We start from the raw sequence: 23,608 nt of genomic DNA, 5'->3' as shown, positions 1-23,608 counted from the left end.
AAAAAGAAAAAGATAAAGACGCCACTTTCAAAGTAAACAAATGATTTTAAATTAACAACTCTATGGAGTTACGAACCCTCCGTGTAAAATACAAAACCTAATTTGAAGAAAGAAAAAAAAGATGTAACGGACTAAATGGAAAAAGACATAACTTACTAAATACTAGTTGATGTTTGCTGTGAAAAAGATATTGGTTTAATTAGAAGGAAAAAAAAAAATTGGAATAAGTAAAAAACACTCTACATGGATTCGAATTTTAAATTATGAAAAAGTTTCAATGCAGTTTGAAAAGATTTCCAAAATGGACAGTGTTTATCAAAAAAAGTCCCAAACAGTCTAAACAAGCAGGAGGGTTTTGAAGATAACGAGGAGAAAGAGAGAAATAAAAAAAAAACAGAACTGAATTTCAGTAAACAAAATTGCTATTGTATGTGTGGTCTTGTTTTAAAACAATTAAAAAAAAATTATTTGGCAAGTACTTGAATTAGAAGTTCAGAAAACATTGGAGTTTACTCTAATGATTTATGCTGTTTTTAACGGATTCCTAATTTCGAAGCCAGTTTTGAAGGCACAAAGACTTTTTTTTTCAGATGATTACGTGAAGTAACGTAATGACATCAGGTCTTCTTACAAACCTGGAAAGGTGTTAACCCTTTCCATTGACAGCCGTTTTATACTGAACATTATTAATTTGGATTTCTTAATAGGAAAAAAAAGACTCACCTAACAGAAGAAACAAAAATAAAAACAGAACTAGCTTATGTAATAATACTTGCCTGATACAATAAAGAAATAGATACTCAATAAAACAAATTGAAGAGTTAAAAGCTAAGATAAACAGGCTGGAAGAGATAACGGGACTAGACGGATAGTGCAGTGCGCAGCCATAGCACCATCACCTCTGGCAATAGAGCCAATGTACCCCACGGTGGGTAGGTGTAGTCCACAAACCCAACCTAACGGTAAAGCAGACAACGATGTTTGGAGGAATAGCTTTGGCCTTGGTTATAGGAGTTTGGGTAATATTTAAGTGGGTAAAGACACGGGCGCACACCCTACAGATTCAGCTCGAAATGGTTCGATTATAACCTTGTGCTTCTGATTTTGCAGGGTGACAGGGACACTCGTAGAGCAAAAAACTTAACCCCTGGTGACGACCAGGCCGTCTGTTTAAAATTACAGATAATACTTACCGGAATGGGAATACGAAAGCCGCTACTCGTAATATGGATAGCCCTGCGACATGCACGTACCCTGGGCAACACCGACGGACAGCAGAGCACGCTGGAAATAAACAACTACATGAACTATGGAGTCTTGTTTAATTTAACGGACGGAATGTGCATCCCAGCGGCCAAGGACAGGACTTATTTTAATGCATGGTTACAAGTGAATCCTAATAAGAATAAGAGTATGTGTACAGTGCTCCACGGGTATAAGGAGCAGATGCATTAAACGGAGGGATGTCAAAGGGCCTGATGAATGTACTTTCGGCATAATTTGCACGCCTCCGGGACAATCCCAGCAATCAGTCATCCGCAAGAAGGGAATGGGGCTGTGTGGGTATTACGAGGAGGCGGGGGCGGCTGCAATATCATTGTATGTATGTTTCTCACCCCCTCCGACACCGCGCCCCATAAGAATCACTACATTGCCCGAGGAACTGCCTTGCCCCATAACTACGAAGGGACCAGAGAATGGGATTGTAATGTACAACGAGGGGGAACTGTTGTATGATAATGTTAAACATGAAATTGTGCCTGTTCTGATCAATATTTCAGGCATCCAGATGCCGGAATACTGTACAGAACAGTCAAGGAAGATGTACAATGTATTAAGTAAAGTTGTAATGCAGCAGGCTGCCGATGCAATGGGTGCCAGTAGGTTCCGGGGACAGGGGTTAGCCCCCAGGATGAAGAGGGAAATAGTCAATGATGTTGCTACCGTTTTCAATACAGGGACCTCCGTAGTGAACTCGATAGACATACAAGGATTAAATGAGAGGGTGGAACAGCTTAGAGGGGCGATGAAGGGGTTATTGGAGAGGGTGGAGCAAAACCAGGAAGACCAAGCCAACCTAGGAAAGGAGGGTGCCAAAATCCAGCTGGATGGCATCTCAGTCCTGGAAGCTCACGCCAGAACCATCAATCACCTCATTGATAGAGAACAGGAAGATACAGGGAAAGCAAAGACAGGGGCAACTCTGTCACGCTTATGGTCTGTGGATGGTGGGACAGATCCGCCACAATCTCGACCAGATCCAACGCGGGGAAGTACCCGATTGGATAGACAGTTCACATTTAGCTCAGTTGGCTAACCAAAGGGGGACACTGGATAATTGTACTCTGAAGGGACTGACCAGAGTATACCCAGCAATTCCAGATTGCCAGATGGGTAGGACTACCGGGATAGGGATAGTCCTGATGATCCCTATAGCCACGCCGGACTCAGGGCCGTTCCCCCTACACCAACGAGAGAATATCGGAATAATACGGGAAAATGTCTCCATACGCTACTACCTGACCACCACCTCTGCCGTTCGTCGAAACAACATACTTACCGGGATTTCCCTAGCAAATTGCAAGCGAAAGGGGGAAATCACAGTATGCCCTCACCTGGTGGGCCGAGGTGAGCTAGACGAGTGCGGGTTTAACCGAACCGACGGGTGTGTACTAGAAATAGTGCCCGCACACAGGCACTTCGCGAGGGCAGGCTACAGAGGGAAGGGAAGATACTGCGTCTCTACTACTGAGCGTTCATTCCAGTATAATGACCTGCAGTGCCCTATACCACAGCCAAACTTTTGCTTTACACCACTACGACCTGTCGCGATCGGGCAAGCGCATATCACCCAGGTTAGGCGCCGGAAGTCCGAAGTTATTGAGGTAACCGATCAGCTCCATGATCATTTGCTGGATTATGACGAGCCAGATCAGGTCCTTATCCCACATCTAACCGAAGTATTACGAGAGTTGAGGCTCAGAGTGGGTCAATCCGTAAAGCTCTACCACCAACTACAAACTAAAATCAAAGAACTGGAAGAAGATACTGAGGTAGACTTACAAAGTCAGAGTTGGTGGAGAAAGGTCTGGGACTGGGGAATAAATGTGAACATCCACCCATGGATTCTAATAATTTCACATATACTGGTCGGGATACAATTGATCTTAGCAATAACATGGGGCGTGATGGCCTGCCAGGCATGCAGACACCACTCACAATGAAGACGGACAAATCACCGTTCCCCGGATACTAAACAAGCCTGTTTAATAAAGGGGCAGGAGGATTTGGCCTTTGTCAATTCGATTTAAGCAACCGGGACTCCTGAAACCGCGTGACTGGCCAGCACGTTGAGGCAGGGAGTACCGGGCCGTGCACAAAATCTAATAAAGGTCGAATGGTCAGTTAAAAGGGGACTAGGACTAGTCCCTTTACCGAAAGGGGGAGTTGTTGTAGGAGGTAGGCACCTTTAGAATATACCAGAATACTAGGCATTAGGCACCTGCTAGATATATCTAAACGCATATAAGTTTAAAGTGGCCACACATAAAATGGCTGCCCAGGCATGATGGGAAATCAGGTAGTCAAGCTGTGAACTGTTGAACGTTCAATGACCAAGCAATAGCCCTGTGAGGTCCACTATAGGAATGCCTGGGATGCAGGAAGACAGAGATAAGAAGGAAACCATCTCCTGTGAACAAGGTCATAAACCAATTAATTCCCCAGGAAGAAAGATAAGAGGGAAACCATCTCCTGTAAACAAGGTTATAAACCAATTATTTCTCCCAGATGAAAGAACTAGGGCGAGAACCTATAAAGTCATCGATCAGCCCAAGCTGACAATAACTGAACATATGGTTCCCGGGATAATAGGGGAATTCTATTGGGTTAAAAGAACCTATATGTAATCTATAATCGTTGTGATTGGCTTGTGTCCAGCCGTGATGGGCTGTGTAGCTGTAGTAAACTGTTTTGTAACTGTTGTGAAACATATAAAGGTGCATGTAACCCTTTGTTCGGTGGAGAGAAACCTGGATACGGTCCTGAGTTTTTCCTCCCCGCTGAGCGTAATAAAGGCCGCCAGGCGTTGGAACCGACTCTGAGTGTTGAGTGATTCTTCTGAGAAAACACTAACACTAACAACGATCAACCGAGTTTCGAAACAGGATCAATACCCATTACTGAAAGCTGATGACCTGTTTGCAACACTAGCCGGGGGGAACTCGTTCACAAAACTGGATCTACATGGCACAGGAGCTGGTCGACATGTCAAAGAAACTTACGTGCATCTACAACAGGTGCCGTTTTGGAATTCGCTCGGCTGCAGCCATATTTCAGAGAAACATGGAGAGTCTACTGAAGTCCGCCCCCCGAACCGTCATGTTCCAAGATGACATATTAGTCACAGGTCATGACTCCGCAGAAATATCTGATCAATCTGGAAGAGGTTCTACATTATCTGGACAAAGTGGGACTCAGACTGAAATGCTCGAAGTGAGTCTTCATTGCACCAGAAGTCGAATTCCTGGGGAGGAAAATTGCTACTGACGGTATCAGGCCTACGACCTCGAAAACCAAGGCCATCAAAAATGCACCCAAGCCTCAGAATGTGACGGAGCTGCGTTCGTTGTTTTGTCTACTCAACTACTTTGGTAATTTCTTACCTAGATTGAGCACCTTATTAGAGCCACTACACATGCTGCTAAGAAAAGGAGACAACTAGGTTTGGGGTGCATCTCAAGATAGAGTTTTTGAGAAAGCTACTAATCTGCTTTGCTCTAACAAGCTGCTGGTACATTATGATCCATGTAAGCATCTAGCATTGGCATGTGATGCTTCGTTATATGGAGCTAATGAGTCGGGCAAATTACAACCTGTTGCATATACTTGAAAAAGTTTGTCAAAGGCGGAAAGAGCCTACAGCATGGTAGAGAAAGAAGCACTAGCCTCTGTGTATGGGGTTAAAAAGATGCATCAGTAGCTGTTTGGTCTCCTGTTTGAACTGGAAATAGATCAAAAGCCACTCATTTCATTGTTTTCGGAAAATAAAGGTATCAATACCAATGCATCATCCCGCATCCAGAGGTGGGCGCTGACATTATCTGCCTATGATTATGTCATTCGCCATAGACCTGGTACTGAGAATTGAGTCGATGCACTGAGCTGTCTGCCATTTCCCACACCGGAGGTAGAAATGCCACAACCAGCAGACTTACTGTTAGTCATGGATGCTTTTGAAAGTGAAGGAACCCCTGTCACGGCCCAACAAGTTAAGACCTGGATCAGCCAGGACCTGCTATTATCGGTTGTGAAACGTTGTATCCTTAATGGTGATTGGTCTGCCATACCCAAGCAAATGTGTGAGGAGACCAAACCTTACATCCGTAGCAAAGACGAACTATCCATTCAAACAGATTGTATACTGTGGGGTAATCGTGTTGTTATGCTCAAGAAAGGCAGAGAGAAATTTGTGCATGATCTACATAACACACATCCTGGTATTGTCATGATGAAAGCCATTGCCAGGTCTCATGTATGGTGGCCTGGAATTGACTCTGATCTGGAATCATGTGTGCAGCAGTGCAACACTTGCATGCAGCTTAGTAAAGCACCAGCGGAATCGCCTCTGAGTCTGTGGTCGTGGCATCTAAACCATGGTCCAGGAACCACATCGACTTTGCAGGTCCCTTCCTGGGAAAGATGTTCTTAGTTGTGGTGGATGCTTATTCCAAGTGGATAGAAACATAGAAAATAGGTGCAGGAGTAGGCCATTCGGCTCTTCGAGCCTGCACCGCTAAAGTGTACACTCATTGATAGTGTACAATCATGTCATCCAGCACATCCACAGCTACCATTGAGAGCTTTTGCGTCATGTTTGCTACGCATGGTCTGCCTGACATCGTTGTAAGCGACAATGGATCTTGCTTCATCAGTATGGAGTTTCAAGAGTTCATGAAACTCAATGGTATCAAACAGGTGAGGTCAGCACCATTCAAAACTGCATCCAATGGGCAAGCAGAGCGTGCGGTCCAAACCATCAAGCAGAGTATGAAACGTGTAACTCAAGGTTCACTGCAAACTCGCTTGTCACGCACGTTGCTTAGTTACGGGACAAGACTCCCATACGCTTACCTGGGTCTCCCCTGCTGAACTATTGATGAAGAGACATCTCAAGACCAGGCTCTCTCTTGTCCACTTTGACTTGAATAGTCATGTCGAATACAGACGTCAAAGTCAGCAAGGGTACCATGATCGCGTTACTGTGTCACGTGGCATTTTTATCAATGATCCTGTGTATGTACTGAATTATGGTTAAGGTCCCAAATGGATCGCCGGTACCTTTACAGCCAAGGAGGGTAACAGAGTGTTTATCGTTAAGCTCAAGAATGGACAGACATTCAGGAAATATGTCGATCAGATAAAGCTGCGGCACACGGATGAACCGGAACAGTCTGAGGAAAACACAATCAGTGACCAACCAACCTACCCTCAGTCATCAGAGGACTCCGCTGTCATCAATGAATCTGGACTTTCAATCACCGACATGATCAATGAATCTGGACTTTCAATCCCTGACGTGGTCATTGCCACTCCCATCAGATTGGCTACCCAGCCCCCAGTCATAACAGACTCAGAACGTTCGCCCAAGGCTGGAGTTGAACTGAGACTTTCAACTCAGGAGCGGAAAGCCCGGACCGTCTCAATTTGTAAAAAGACCTTTACTAATATCTTAAAGGGGGATATTGTCATGTATGTATGCTTGGGTTTACTAGCCACCAGGTGGCACCACTGTCGGAGGTCATTGGGCTGTGCGCATGTGTGTGCGGCCCAGGTATAAAAGGCCAGCCATCTTGTAATGTAATCACTTTGGGCCCTAATAAAGTAGAGCCAGGTTTGTACCTGTTCGGAGTTTACAGTATTCAGACTATTGAGTTATTGCATACACAACAATTATATATTTCGATAAGATCACCTCTCATTCTTCTGAACTCCAATGTGTATAGACCCAACCTACTCAACCTATCCTCATAAGTCAACACCCTCATCTCCGGAATCAACCTAGTGAACCTTCTCTGAACAGCCTCCAATGTAAGTATATCCTTCCTTAAATACAGAGACCAAAACTGTACGCAGTACTCCAGCTGTGGCCTTACCAATACCCTGTACAGTTGTAGCAGGATTCCTCTGCTTTTATACTCTATCCCCCTTGCAATAAAGGCCAACATCCCATTTGCCTTCCTGATTATTGCTGTACCTGCATACTAACTTTTTATGTTTCATGTACAAGGAACCCCAGGTCTCTTTGTACTACAGCACTTTGCAATTTTTCTCCACTAAAGATAGATTGAGCCTATACTCATTGGAATTCAGAAGAATGAGAGGTGATCTTATTGAGCTTTCCTTTTCATAGAATCATAGAATGATACAGCAAAGAAAGAGGCCGTTCAGCCCATCATGCTTGTGTCGGCTCCCCACAAGAGCCATGTAATTAATCCCACTCCACGCGCTTTCACCATAGCTCTGTAAACTTTTTCCCTTCAAGTATTTATCCAATTCCCTTTTGAATGTTACTATTTAATCTACTTCCACCACCCTTTCAGGTAATGCATTCCAGATCACAGCAACAAATTAATATTTACTGTCTTATTTCATCTTTCCGCATACTATTTTGAATTTGGTGGCTTTCAGTGCTGTAATTTCCATCAGAGTGCAATGACAGAATAGAAAAATCTCAAGACAAAAAGGTTTGTAATAAAGTTGATACTGATGTTGTGGAAAAATATCTCAAACAACAAAAACTGCAACCTCTGAAACCTCCATGTACACCAATTCACCGCACAACGACAGCATTCCTCCATGACACCACACGTAAATATAAGGCATGCTTCTATTTTATTTTTCTCCATTCATGACTAAAGTTTATTAATTTTCTGAAAACTAAAATTAGCTGTTGTTTCAGTAGAATATAATAACTCGTCATCATCATCATAGACAGTCCCTCGAACCGAGGAGGACTTGCTTCCATGTCAAAAAGTTCACAGGTGTTTTAGTGAAGGACCTAAAATTCCCAGTCCCGAACTAAATCTTGAAAGGTGGAAGATGCCTGTGCGTGGATTTTTTTAACGTGTGGTGGTTGTTGCACACCAGCCACCACACGGGCTTGACAGAGTTCGGTCTCGGTCCAGTGGCAAGGATTAACCAAGATGACTGGAGACCAGCTCTGCTGCACTGACCTAGTGCACACTCATATCACAGTGTGGGCTGGCCCGTGCTGCCCCTGGGCCCTCGCCTCTTCTGGACCCCGATCACATCGCTCTGCAATCTCTCGCTGCTCCTTCGCCCCGACCTTGCCACTCCTGCTGTACCTGCCCACGCTCCAAGCACTGATCTGGATCTTGGTGACGTCATTCCTTACTGCTGTTGCTCTCCTGCTCCAGCACGTACTGCCCCCTGGAGTGGCACGCTGCCACGCTGCTCCTTCCACTCCCCGGCCTGCTCCATGATGCTCGCAGGCCAGGGGCCGCTCAGCCTGCTGGGCCAGGCCGCCACACTGCTCCTTCTACTCCCTGGCCTGCTCCATGGTGCTCGCAGGCCGGGGGCCGCTCAACCTGCTGAGCCAGGCCGCCACACTGCTCCTTTTACTCCCTGGCCTGCTCCATGGTGCTCGCAGGCCAGGGGCCGCTCAACCTGCTGGGCCAGGCCATCACATTGCTCCTCCCGCTCCCCGGCCTGCTCTGATAGTGGTAGATGTTGAATGTTAGGGAGGAAGAAGTAGTAGAGGAACTATGTACTAAATGATGAAACTTTAAAAGGAGCAGAAGACCAGAGAGACTCAGGAATTGAAATACACAAGGGTTGAATCTCTGGGCATTCTTCTAATTGTCCACAGTAACTTTGATGGAAGCTCCTGGAAGCCCCAGACAAACAGTGTACATAGAATTAACAGCACAGAAACAGGCTATTCAGCCTAGCCCATTTTATGCCAGTATTTATGCTCCACATGAGCCTTCCCCCACTCTATTTACTTCATCTCACCCTAATCTACATATGTTGATCTGTTAGCACCCTTTATGACATAAGGGACTGGTAGTGTAAAGTCCTGCCCTTGCAGTACAGACTCACACGAAGCACATGCTGAAGTCAAGGTCTCTCAGGGCCTGCACCTTTATTACACAGCTCTCGAATGCCTCACTTGCCTGAGACCTGTCTTTATATACCTGTGTAGAACAGGTATCCAGTGTCTCCTGAAAGTGCACCCCTGGTGGTAAGGTAAGCTTGTGGTTACAGGTCATATCTAGTTACAGTCATGTATAGCATGGTAAGATACAGTTGTGTACAGTGGTGTGAGATACATGACATCACCCTCCCCCAAGGCCTTATTGTCTTTATAGGTTCAGTCTCTCAGGTGGTCTACGCTCTCATGTGGAGCGTCTTAGTTGTGGTTCAGTTGTTTGTCTTGGTGCCTGTTTTTCTTTCGGTGTGATTGCTGGTATCTTGCCTGGGCTGTCTGTTTCGTTCAGTATGATTGCTGGTATCTCACCTGGGCTGTCTGTTGGGAATGCCCTTTCCTCAGGTTGCTCCCTCTGTCTGTCCACCAGGTGTGGTGTGAGTTCCACATTGTAGTCTGCCTCTGGTTCAGCAGTGTTGTTGGTGAATCTACTTTTGACTTGGTCTACATGCCTCCGGCAGGTTTGGCCATTGTTCATTTGTACCACCAGTAGCCTGTTTCCTTCCTTTCCTGTTACTGTCCCTGCAAGCCATTTGGGACCCCTGCCATAGTTTAGCACAAACACTTTGTCCCCTATCTCATTCCACCTCCCCCTAGAATTTCGGTCATGGGACTCAGTTAGCTTTGCCTCAACGATTTCATGCATGTCTGGGAGGATTAATGAGAGCCTTGTCTTTAAAGTCCATTTCATCAATAGTTGCGCGGGGGGGATCCCAGTCAATGCATGCGGACGAGATCTGTATGCCAGCAGCAGTCGCGACAGGCGGCCCTGCAGCATGGGACCTTGGATTTTGAGCATGTCTTGTTTAATGATTTGCACTGCTTGCTCCGCCTGGCCGTTGGAGGCCGGCTTGAATGGTGCCGTCTTAACATGGTTTATGCCGTGGTCACTTATGAAATCTTGGAATTCTGCACTGGTGAACCACGGACCATTATCACTGACCAATATGTCAGGAATTCCGTGTGTTGCAAACATAGTTCCAAGGCTCTCCACAGTGGTGGAGGTGGTGCTCGAGTTTAAAATGGTGCATTCGATCCACTTTGAAAATACATCTACAACTACGAGGAACATTTTGCCCATGTATGGGCCCGCATAGTCTACGTGCACCCGCGACCACGGTTTGGTGGGCCAGGGCCAGGGCCAGGGGCTCAGGGGGGCCTCCCTGGGGGCATTACTGAGTTGGGCACAAGTGGTGCACTGTCGGATGCAGAGCTCCAAGTCCACGTCAATGCCAGGCCACCAGACGTGGGATCTGGCTATGACCTTCATGAGAACGATCCCCGGTGCTCGCGGTGGAGCTCCCAGACAAATGCCTCTCTACCTCGCAGAGGCATAACTACTCGGCTGCCCCACGTCAGGCAGTCTGCTTGTAGTGACAGCTCATGCATGCGCCTATGGAAAGGTTTGATCTCCTTGGGGCAGGCATCGCGAGCCTCTGCCCAGTCACCAGTTAAGACATATCTTTTTACTAAGGATAACGTGGGGTCGCTGGTCGTCCAGGCTCTGATTTGGCGAGCTGTCATGTGTGAACCTGTGGACTCAGAGGCATTAATTGCCATGACTATCTCACAGTCCTGTTCGTCAGACCCTTCCGTGGTCGCCAGGGGTAGCCTGCTGAGCGCGTCGGCACAGTTGTCTGTGCCTGGTCTGTGCCTTATGGTGTAGTCGTAAGACGTCAGCATGAGTGCCCACCGTTGAATGCGCGCCGAGGCGTTGGCGTTTATTGCCTTGCTCTTAGATAGTAGGGACGTGAGGGATTCGTGGTCAGTTTCTAATGCGAACAGGTATCCAGTGTCTCCTGCAAGTGCACCCCTGGTGGTAAGGTAAGCTTCTGGTTACAGGTCATATCTAGTTACAGTCATGTATAGCATGGTACGATACCGTTGTGTACAGTAGCATGGATTTATGACTGGGAAATCATGCTTGACAAATCTTCTGGAATTTTTTGAGGATGTAACCAGTAGAGTGGACAGGGGAAAACCAGTGGATGTGGTGTATTTGAATTTTCAAAAGGCTTTTGATAAGGTCCCACACAAGAGATTGATGTGCAAAATCAAAGCACATGGTATTGGGGGTAATGTACTGACATGGATAGAGAACTGGTTGGCAGACAGGAAGCAGAGAATCGAGATTAACGGGTCCTTTTCAGAATGGCAGGCAGTGATTAGTGGAGTGCCGCAGGGCTCAGTGCTGGGACCACAGCTTTTTACAATATATATTAATGATTTGGATGATGGAATTGAGTGTAATAGCTCCAAGTTTGCAGATGACACTAACTGGGTGGCGGTGTGAGCTGTGAGGAGGACGCTAAGAGGCTGCAGGTTGATTTGGACAGGTTAGGCAAGTGGGCAAATACATGGCAGATGCAGTATAATGTGGATAAATGTAAGGTTACCCACTTTGGGGGAAGAAACACGAAGGCAGAATATTATCTGAATGGCGGCAGATTTGGAAAAGGGGAGGTGCAGCGAGACCTGGGTGTCCTGATTCATCAGTCATTGAAGGTTGGCAAGCAGGTACACAGGCGGTGAAGAAGGCAAATGATATGTTGGCCTTCATAGCAAGGGGATTTGAGTATAGGAGCAGGGAAGTCTTACTGCAGTTGTACAGGGCCTTGGTGAGGCCCCACCTGGAATATTGTGTCCAGTTTTGGTCTCCTAATCTGAGGAAGGACGTTCTTGCTATTGAGGGAGTGCAGCGGAGGTTCACCAGACTGATTCCTGGGATGGCAGGACTGTCATATGAGGAGTGACTGGATCGACTGGGCCTGTATTCACTGGAGTTTAGAAGGATGAGAGGGGATCTCATAGAAACATATAACATTCTGACAGGACTGGACAGGTTAGATGCAGGAAGAATGTTCCCGATGTTGGGGAAGTCCAGAACCAGGGGACATAGTCTTAGGATAAGGGGTAAGCCATTTAGGACTGAGATAAGGAGGAACTTCTTCACTCAGAGAGTTGTTAACCTATGGAATTCCCTACCGCAGAGAGTTGTTGATGCCAGTTCGTTAGATATATTCAAGAGGGAGTTAGATACGGACCTTGCAGCTAAAGTGATCAAGGGGTGGGGAGAGAAAGCAGGGACAGAGTACTGAACGAATGATCAGCCATGATCTTATTGAATGGTGGTGCAGGCTCGAAGGGTCGGATGACCTGACTCTGCACCTATTTTCTATGTTTCTATGCCTTATTAACCACCTTATCTACCTGGCCTGCTACCTTCAGGGATCTATGGACATACACTCCAAGGTTACTTTGTTCCTCTACACTTCTCAGTGTCCTGCCCTTTAATGTGTATTCCCTTTCCTTGTTAGCCTCCCCAAATGCATTACCTCACACATCTCCAGATTAAATTTCATTTGCCACTGTTCTGCCCACCTGTTTAGTTCATTGATATCTTCCTGCAGTCTGCAGCTTTCTTCTTCATTATCAACCACACAGCCAATTTTAGTATCATCTGCAAACTTCTTAATCATGCCCTATATATTCAAGTCTAGATCATTGATGTATACCACAAAAAGCAAGGGACCTAGTACTGAGCCCTGCCGAGCCCCACTGGAAACATCCTACCAGTCACAAAAACACCCATCAACCATTACCCTTTGCTTCCTGCTTCTGAACCAATTTTGGATCCAACTTGCCACTTTGCCCTGGATCCCATGGGCTTTTACTTTCGTGATCACTCTGCCATGTGGGACCTTACCAAAAGCTTTGCTAAAATCCATATACACTACATCGTACACACTGCCCTCATCGACCCTCCTTGATACCTCCTCGAAAAATTCAATCAAGTTAGTCAGACATGATCTTCCCTTAACAAATCCATGCAGACTGTCCTTGATTAATCCATGTACTTACTTTCAGCACTCGAGTGATGTCGTTGATCCTCTTCCAGCACTGAATATCCGTCCGGTCAAGTACTGAGGTCCTCAACACCTCTGCAGCCACCTCTGCCCATGTATCTTTCAATACCTGCCAAGAGGGCTCCCAGATTCTGGAGAAAGGAGGCACCCCCTTCCCTCCACAACTTGCACCACCGTCTCAATTTCCGCATCTATAAAATCGACTTGCATTCCTGGAACCTGTCTGACTTGTCATTTTACAATATCGCAAACTGCAAACACACCAATGGTTCAGTTGTGTTCATATTCTATTTGTTTGTTACACGAACCTGACTAGGCAGGCATTAGGACCCTGCAGAAGCTATTCACACACTGCTGGTTCATGCTGGTTTTGGGACACAATTTTGGGAGTTGCTATAAAGAACACAGTTAGTTACATTACTCCTGTTTCAGTTAGTTTGTTTATTTACGTACACAACAGGTTCGGATCACAATGAGCAGTATCTACCTGAAAAACCTGCCCATTAAGCAGGCCAGGTTTGCTGCTGCCTCGTTCTTAGTCAATGCAAGTCAGATGAACTTCGGACCTCAATCGGTGATCCCGCCTCTACAACGCTTCACAGAGGCCATTTCTGCTCATTCATTTTTCAATTTAAAAGTTCCCAAATTTTCTCTAATCACCGCCCAATTGAGTGGGGCAGTAAATCACTTAAGTCTGAATGTGCACCCCATTTGGGGCAGAGGGCAATTTCGGTCCCACTATGTCTGATGTGCATGAATGATGGTTAAACAAGTTGAAACTTAAATTTTTATACTTAAAGAAGAAATATAATGGTGTGGGTTCAGCGCTTTCCTTGGGTTCTGATTATTTACAATGATTTATACCCATTTACGCACATTTTAAGTTGAGCGTATTTTATTGGGAGGGTACTTGGGCATAACTTAACATTGGCAAAAAAGTGTGACAATGGCCGTATTTTCAAGTCTAACTTCTGGGTTGCTCCAACAAAGGAAACTGCAGGCCAGAGGGTTGCCAGTACCCAATCAAAAACTGCAGTGGATGCAGAATCATTAGTACTTTTAAGAGGGAAGTAAATAAATATTTGAAAAAGAAAATTTTTAAAGGGTATGGGAAAAGGCAGGGAATATGGGACTTAATGTCTCTCAGAGAGCTAGCACCCGGCATGATGGACTGATTCTGGCACTCATATTCTGGTGTGATACCACACATATAAACTAGTGCAGCTGACCAGATAATTCATTTGAACGTGGCATCAAACTAGGATCATTTAGTATTCTTCCTTCATGCAGAAATTATAATATAGCTATATTTCTAACAAAATTAAAAGCTGAGTTTTTAAAAAGTAAGTTCTGGAAGGTTGCAATACTATAACATCACTGTGTCTGATCCCTCCGTTACATGGATGAAAATTAATAAAAATTCAATTTATGCTTTAGATAGTTCTAATTTTAAGAATAACATTTTCAGATTTATATAATATACCTCCCACAGATTTATGGAGACTATCCCTCATTATGAGCTCAATTTTCCCCAGTATTTGCGCCATTGTTTTTGGAGTAGGCTGCTTTTTCTGGCCTAACTTAAAAATCCCCAGTTTCCCCAATCAATTTGCACCAGCGTAACTCAGTTACTTACATTTTTTTTAGGTACTTTTTTTTCTCAAAAGGGGGCGTTACCAGCCACCTACGCCAATTCTGGACATTTAGGCAACTTTGGCCAGCTGATAGTTACTCCATTTCTACTTAGGCCAGAGTATATGGCCTCTTGAGAAAACCGTTGCGGAGAGTTTAAAGAAATCGGTGCAGGTAAGTAAATCAGAGGCCATTCGGTCTGGGCTAGCAGCGGGAAGTGAAGCGGACCTGGACAGGCTCGAAATCGGGGGCCACAGAGTGGCAGGAAGGCACCGGAAAGGCTCAGCAGGTGAAGAAAGCAAGCTGGCCGACATAAAATCGGGGGCCACACTGCGGCGGGAAGGCACTGAGGCTCAGGGTGAAGGGAGCAAGCTGGCCGGCACAAAATCAGGGGCCACAGAGCGGCGGGAAGGCACCAGAGAGATTTGGCGGGGGAGGGTGCTCACCGCAGCTGACCAGGAAGACACCTCACTTGGAACTCTACTGCACATGCACGGCCATTTCAGCGATGTCAAGAACGTCAGGTTTTTCCCCCGCGCATGCGCAGAAGGCCCGACTCCTTTTTCCAGCACAGACCGCAGGCTCCACCCCCCCGAGGTGACTGGCCACGCAGCGTGACTGCAGATTAGAGGCCAAACATCGGGGAAACTTAGGAGATTTTTTTCTGGAGCATCTATTTACCTAATTAAGTGGCGCAACTCAGGCAATACGCCAGAAAACGGGCTCGGGGAAAATTGAAGCCTATAATAGGAACAGGTGCTACAGTTAGTTAGACTTTATTGGAGGAACTGTAGCATTTTCATCGACTAATAAGTATTTTAATAAGCTGCATAATTATATTCCAAGTTTAGAACCGGAGGTATTTTCAAGCCATTTATTTCTTAGACAAACCCAATTGATGTCTAATTCATGATAATTCATTACAGACGACCCCTCACTAAGTAATTACATTCAGTACCAGAGATTGGCAACACCATGTGTAGCAAGGCATAGGGTGGGCATCTGGAACTTCAATTAATATGAGCTGCATGAAGGACTTGGAAATGTTTTCGCACTGTGTTTGGATTTCTAATGATTACTTTAGGAGGTCAGTACAACTTGCACAGCGGTCATCTCTGGAGAATCACTTTGTATCCCAGGTTCTGGAATATAACCCTTGTCCCTTGCTACACAGTTGCCAAGTTCCAGAAACTAATTTTAGTGAGATTATTGGACAAAATGAACCGAAACACAAGACTCTACTCCTCATACTGCTATAAAAGCCTTATAACTTTGTTCTTATTGTTACTATTTCCATCCATAATGTTTCAGCCATCTCCTCTCCTGTTACCGTATCCACTTTATCATCAATAACTGTTGTACCATTTTGCTCCCCAACCATACTATATTCCACTCACTTTAATAGATATATCTCTGCACAATCTCTATACCCTTTTAGTTCAACCTCATGTTCATCTTCTGAGTGCAAAAACCTTTTATCTTGCTGCATTTAAGAGCTCTTTGAACTGTACAGCTCATGCATTTTTCCTAGCCAGAAACAAAAGCAAAGGTCTTTCTCATCTGTCCTGCTATTCACTATGTGCAATAATCTAAAAAAAATCTAACATTTTGAATGAAGCAAGAGCTGATCTCCATATTGTTTTACATTAAAATCACAATATTTTGCAGTGTAGGAATTAAAATCCAATTAATTTAAATATATTTGCAGTGATGGAATAGGTAACTATTTAATTATGTTCTCACTGCATTCTTAAAATTAACAGGTCTATATTTCAGCTGGGTATAACATATGATAAGTATCTCCACAAGTAAGGCTGACCATATAACTCATTAGCAATATTGCCACAAGTGGCTATGGTCATCGAACAAGTGAGGTTATTTGTGACACGAGGCCGACCACATTTTCTGTTTACAACACTACGAGTAGATTTTCAAATGGAAAATATTTCATTTTAATGAGTGTTTCTGTTTCGCAGGAAAATCATCTGAAGCTGACACTCTGTCATTGTGTTGTTTGTGGAAATATAATTTGATTTTCACTAGTATGTTCTCTCAGGCATGAATGGAATTAATCTTTCCTTTGATCCGAGTTGGCAATGGAAAAAACTTAATCTAACATTTTTTTTGAAAGTCAGTGTATTTGCTAAAATCAGAAAAAAATGAATGGATTAGTTGTTCATACCTGAGCATTTTACAGTCACTTTTCACTTACAATCACCACTTTTGGTTCATGCTAACAGGAAATGTTTTGCTTATCTAAGAATATCTCCCTAAATATTGACACTGAACCACAAACATTTCACTGATGGAAGTGACTGTTAAATGTTGTTGATAAAATGCTATATTTTGGGTTACTCTTTCTTAAAGAGTTAAGGCAGAGCTGCCATTTTAACAGTGAATCATGATCGCCATCTGGAGGTTTATTTAACAAATGTAGTTAAGATGTACAAAGGAATCACATCAAACAGTAGAAACAAGTCTTTGCACATATACAGGAGTGAGCAAATACTTTCCTTCTGTTAATAAGCACCTGATGCAATTATATCTTTTGTGTCAAAAAGAAGTTACTCATATCACAAATATGTCATGTTGCAAAAACACTAGACACCAACGTGCCGCTTCTGCATATTGCCATTGTGATTCTTCTGGGAGGGCTTTTCTCCCCAATACTAAAATAATTCCCTTTAAAGGAGGAAGGAATTTATAAATTTCAACACGGGTTTAAACAATTACTAGTAAATTCACTAACTCCTCCTTCCCACCATCCAACTTCTAAGTTCCTTCCTTATAATGGTAAATTCCATTGGAACAGATCATTCACATTTACTTACTGATTTATATAGGTATGGTTTGTGCATGCTGATAACACAGTGTAACTTGTAAAGTGCTTAAATCTAGGCATTCACAGGGCTACCAGAAAGAAGTTTATATAGAGGCCTGCACATGATAAACATAAAATTTTAAAGGGATTTGATAGGGTAGATGTAGAGAAACAATTTCCTCCGGTGGGGGAATCCAGAATAAGAGGACGATATCTTAAAATTAGAGCTCGGCCATTTAGGGATGAAACCAAGAAGCACTTTTTCACACAAAGGGTAGTGGAAATCTGGAACTCCCCCAAAAAGCTGTGGATTCTGGGAGAATTAATATCTTCAAGAAAGAAAGCCTTGCATTTATATAGCGTCTTTCATGACCTCAAGCCGTACCAAAGCACTTTACAGCCAATGTAGTACTTTTGAAGTGTAGTTACTGTTACAATGTTGCCAATTTGCACACAGTAAGGTCCCACAAACAACATCGTGATAACAAGCAGATGATCTGTTTTAGTTATGTTGATTGAGAGATAAATATTGGCCAGAATGCCAGGGATAACTCCCCTCTTCAAAAGAGAGCAGACAGGGTCTTGGTTTAACATATCCAAAAGGCAGCACCTCTGACAGTGCAGTACTCTCTCAGCACTGCATTTTTGCGTTGAAGTGGGACTTGAACTCATAACTTTCTGACTTAGAGGCCCAAGTGTTACCCACTGAGCCACAGCTGACACAAATATTGATTGACTTGTGTTAGGTAAGGGTATCAAGGGATATGGAGCCATAGCAGATAAATAGAGTTGACATACAGATCAGCCATGATCTAATTTATCAAACAGGCTCAAGGGGCTGAATGGCCTATTCCTGCTGCAGTGTCACTACAATATTGCATTAGCCAGTTACAGTTCCCCATGTCTATCTCACTATTTGTTAAAGTTAAAGTATATGAAACAGGGACATTTCTTTCCCATCTAATCTTCTGGCTTTCACTTTAAATACACTAAACAATAAAATAAAATGATTGCATCTGAATTGGAGCAGCATTTTGCTCATTTTCCCACACATGTCAACAACATGTTGCATCACTTTAATCAACTGCTGCTGCAACAGAAGATTTTTAATTTGTGCTGGAAAAGGTCAGGCGGTAAATAAGGCAGAAATCGGGTTGATATTCATTTGTCCAAATCCAAATCAAAGTCTGGTAAAAATTAATTGAAAAATGATACTACTCAAGAGACATAAGGTAGTGGAGGGAGTGGCCCTACGACTGCTCATGAAATGGATGTTTCAATCGCTTGGTCACTGAAGGACTTTGGAAATCGTATGTATTGGATGACTACCCTCAGGCTGATAGGAAGTTTGGACAGAACAAATACATAGGGCTAGACTTTCCACTTTTGTGCAGATCGCCCAAAAATGGGTGTTATTTCCAGGTAAATATGATCGCCGGATTATCACCCATTTTCAAAATCCCAACTTTCCATTTTATAAAATGGGCGTTACCGCGAGTGATCTGAAATGAGCATTAGCGTTAAATTTTTTGACCTTCTGCCGTAAAGTGTCAGTATCCATAGCAACACTATGGCAACGGTCATTTCCCACATTTCAGGAGGTCAGGGGTCATCAATACATGCTGAGAAGAGGAGAGAGAGAGAGAGAGAGAGGGAGCAGAGAGGAACTGAAAGCGTGTGTGGCTGTGTTGTGAGAGGTAGGAGGGAGATTTACCAGCAGCAAAAAGACTTGTGAGCAGAAATAACATTGTTCCCATGGAGTTTTTGGTGAAAAAAATATATTTAAAATGGAAGGAATGGAGGCTGAGGATGCTGGCGAAAGCAGTGAGGTGGGAGAGGAACAATTGGGAGGACGCAAACGAGCGAGGAGATTCTCCAACGAGGCAAATGCCTCCCTCCTGCAGGAGGTGGAGTCACGCTGGGGTCAATTGACCTGGGGTATGCGTGGGAAGCCCATCCCAAAGGTCTACCAGAAGATATGGGCCGACATAGCCGAGGTGGTCTTGTCAGCGATCAATGAGGTACGTGAGGGCAATCAGTGCCGCAAGTGATGGAATGACCTTGTCAGGTGCGCTAGAGTTAGTATTACATTTATTTACATGTACTTATATATTTATATAATTTGAATTGTAAGTGTAATGATTGATTAAAATCAGATGTGATGTCTTGCACTTATACCGGAAATGTTGTACTCAAAGCCTGCGTTTACGGTGCACGTCTTTAGGTAAAGAATGATCATTATCATAATAATCATGATTACATCTGTCGGTTATGTGTTGTATCAGTCTCTGTGACAGTACCTAGCAATGATCTCATGCTATGTTGTGAAGAAGCTTTCGAAGAATAGGGCCGAGCAGAGGTGAACGGGGGTGGGCCACCGGTTATCATTGACCTCACCGACATCGAGGAGCGGGTGCTGGCACTAGTGGGGAGCCACCCCCGGTCGGCCACGCAAGCAGCTGCAGAACCTGAAGTGATGCCACGTGAGTAAAGTATACACCATTGCTTGGTGTAAAGTCAATAGATGCCACACCCACTCATATCCGACCAATAATATGTGATAGATGATTGATAAGAGTGTTCTCTAAATAATGATGGCCTCATGAGAATCATTGTAATGCAGAATTTGGTGATGGTCATGAAATGTGATGTCTGTGATGATTTTGATAGCGATGATGCTTTTGTCATGAATATGCTGTGTGTTGCGTTGGAATCACCTTGTGACCCTAGCACCCCTTTCTCCTCTAATAACCTCATTTATGTTTTGCAGCTCAGCCACCAGTGCGTCCCAAGGCAAGACCACCGAGCCCAGAAAGTGGAGGCAGGGGGTCAGATTCGCCGGATGATCGTGCATCTGGTGCTGCAGGGTGCCTTCTCCATGGATGACAGTGCGGACTTTGAGGAGCCTGCATCGCCAAGCTCCATAATACAATCGACACCCATGACATCTAGTGCTCCTGCGGCCATTCCCTCCTCCACCGTGGAGGTACCGGGCCCAAGCACCTTGCCACATGGCACTCGAGGCGTTTTCAGGACGGCGCTGACCACGCGGAGGTTGGTTGGATGCAGCAGGTCTGCTCCATGAGCGGCAGATCTGAGTGGGGACATGGTGCACTTGTCCAGGATGAGCGTTGACATAGGTCAGCAGATCCTACAGACAATGGGGGGCATTTCCCACCAGCTGGCCAGCGTGTCCGCCACCATACGCGAGTACGTGCCGCGGATGGCAGAGGCTCTGGAGGTGATAGTCAGGAACACTGGTGGCAGAGTGCTCCCAGTGGTCCCGAAGCAGGGCACTGCATCACAAGGTGCCGCACCCCCATTGCCAATGACACATGAGAGCCAGGAGGAAGATCTTGCTTCTGCTCAGAGCACGTTCCCACCTCGGGACCGTCCTCTCCCATATCCGTCCAATTAGCTGTTCTGCTGTCATCCCCCCCAATGAAGTAGCGCCCGAGGAGCTCCTCGGCCAGGTGGCTTGAAGGGGAAGGCATAGAGGTGGGGAGGAGAAGTGGCGGGGAGGAAGTAAAGTGAGGTGCATGGCCGCAGGAGTTGTATTGGTCACAGTATTTTTATGTTGTTGCTGCTATTTTGTTGGGAGGTTTGGGGGAAAGGGGGAGGGGTACCTTGTTTTTTTGCATTTGTGTTCTATGTTTATGAAGTGTTGTTGGAAATGTTAAACATTTAATGAATGATGTAACTATTATAAATTTGTTGTGGGGTGGGAGTGGGGTGTTTTTTACAGTTATAATTATGATTTTATACAAATGTTCTCATTAAATGTTTTTTACTTCAGATAAACTTGTTGCGCATTATCTCAGATAGTTGCACCGTTGCACACTGGTGATTCCTTAACATGAAAGGGGATAATTCAATGTCACTTGAATCAACTTAAACTTTAACTGTCACCAAGGTAATGCACACCATTCATGTATGAGCTGCAGACACAGCAGTCTTGCAGCTTTGTAAATACCACCAACGTTATTTCAAGCAAACCACTCATTTTTGAGCTGCTGACGTAAGAGTCTTGCAGCTATGTAGCCACCACAGCCCCTTTCCTGCGGTCTAGAGGGGGGCGGGGGCATGGTTTCATCGTAAGCCTGATTGTCTGGCCCAAAGTCAGCATCCACCTCCTCGTCCTCTCTCTCCTGAGGTGGACTGTCCGTCCCTTCTGACAATTCTTATCCCCTCCTGATAGCCAATTGTGCAGCATGCAGCATACCACCACAAATTGAGCTACCTGCTCAGAGTGGTATTGTAGCTCACTTTCTGAGTGGTCCAGGCATCTAAAGCGCTGCTTAAGCACTCCAAAAGTATTCTCAATGATATTGCATGTGGCTCTGTGGTTCTCGTTGTATCGCTTCTCAGCTTCTGACTGGGTGTTACGCAGGGGGGGTCATCAGCCAGGTGGCGAGACCATATCCTTTGTCACCAAGCATCCAGCATTGAACTTGTGGCTGACTGGTAAACATGTCAGATACAGTGCTCTCACACAGGAAGTGAGCATCATGGATGCTGCCCGGAAATTTTGCATTTACTGCCATTATAATTTGCTTGTGGTCGACAGCCAGTTGCACATTCAGGGAGTGGAATCCCTTTCGGTTCCGAAAAACCTCTGCATCCTGAAAAGGTGCCCACATGCAGATGTGCGTACAGTCTATTGCTCCCTGCACCTTGGGGAAGTTTGCAATTCTGGAGAATCCTAGAGCCCTCTCAGTCTGTGCCTCCCTGGTCATAGGGAAGCTGATAAAGTCCATCCTGCATGCGTAAAGGGCTTCAGTGACCTGTCTAATGCAGCGATGTGTGGCATGCTGAAATATAGCTCAAATGTCGCCAGCTGAGGCCTGAAAGGAACCCGATGCTTAAAGACAAGTGCTGCAGTGACCTTGACCTCAACGGACAGTGCGGTCCTGATGGTGCTGGCAGGCTGCACATCTCCCCTGATGAGCTGGCATATCTCACTGATAACCTCTTTCCGGAAGCGCAGTCTCCTAAGGCACGTGTTATCGGACAAGTTCAGGTAAGACCGCTTCTCCCTGTAAGTTCGTGGGGTGTAAGTTCTCGTCCTCCTCAGCAGTCTGCCACTTCTTTGATTGGGCACATAATGCTCTTGAATATACCTTCTGCCATCTCTAGTCTGCAGCATGTGTGTAGTCATCAAGGCAGGCTGAGAAATTACAGTCCCCATTACAATCACAATCAGTATTATACCTATTGTTCACAAACAATAAATTTACCTACTAAAACACCTAAAATAAATTCAAATCGTCCACAGTATGATAGAAACATAGAAACATAGAAACATAGAAAATAGGTGCAGGAGTAGGCCATTCGGCCATTCGACCCTGCACCACCATTCAATAAGGTCATGGCTGATCATTCACCTCAGTACCCCTTTCCTGCTTTCTCTCCATACCCCTTGATCCCTTTAGCCGTAAGGGCCATATCTAACTCCCTCTTGAATATATCCAATGCACTGGCATCAACAACTCTCTGCGGTAGGGAATTCCACAGGTTAACAACTCTCTGAGTGAAGAAGTTTCTTCTCATCTCAGTCCTAAATGGCTTACTCCTTATCCTTAGACTGTGTCCCCTGGTTCTGGACTTCCCCAACATTGGGAACATTCTTCCTGCATCTAATCTGTCCAGTCCCGTCAGAATTTTAGATGTTTCTATGAGATCCCCTGTCATCCTTCTAAACTCCAGTGAATACAGGCCCAGTTGATCCAGTCTCTCCTCATATGTCAGTTCTGCCATCCTGGGAATCAGTCTGGTGAACCTTCGCTGCACTCCCTCAATAGCAAGAACGTCCTTCTTCAGATTAGGAGACCAAAATGGAACAAAATATTCCAGGTGAGGCCTCACCAAGGCCCTGTACAACTGCAGTAAGATCTCCCTGCCCCTAGCTATGAAGGCCAACATACCATTTGCCTTCTTCACCGCCTGCTGTACCTGCATGCCAACTTTCAATGACTGATGTACCATGACACCTAGGTCTCATTGCACCTCCCCTTTTCCTAATCTGCTGCCATTCAGATAATATTCTGCCTTCGTGTTTTT

This window comes from Pristiophorus japonicus, chromosome 1, assembly GCF_044704955.1.
Source record: "Pristiophorus japonicus isolate sPriJap1 chromosome 1, sPriJap1.hap1, whole genome shotgun sequence".
In the NCBI taxonomy this organism is placed as follows: Eukaryota; Metazoa; Chordata; class Chondrichthyes; family Pristiophoridae; genus Pristiophorus; species Pristiophorus japonicus.
This window is presented reverse-complemented; position numbering follows the sequence as displayed.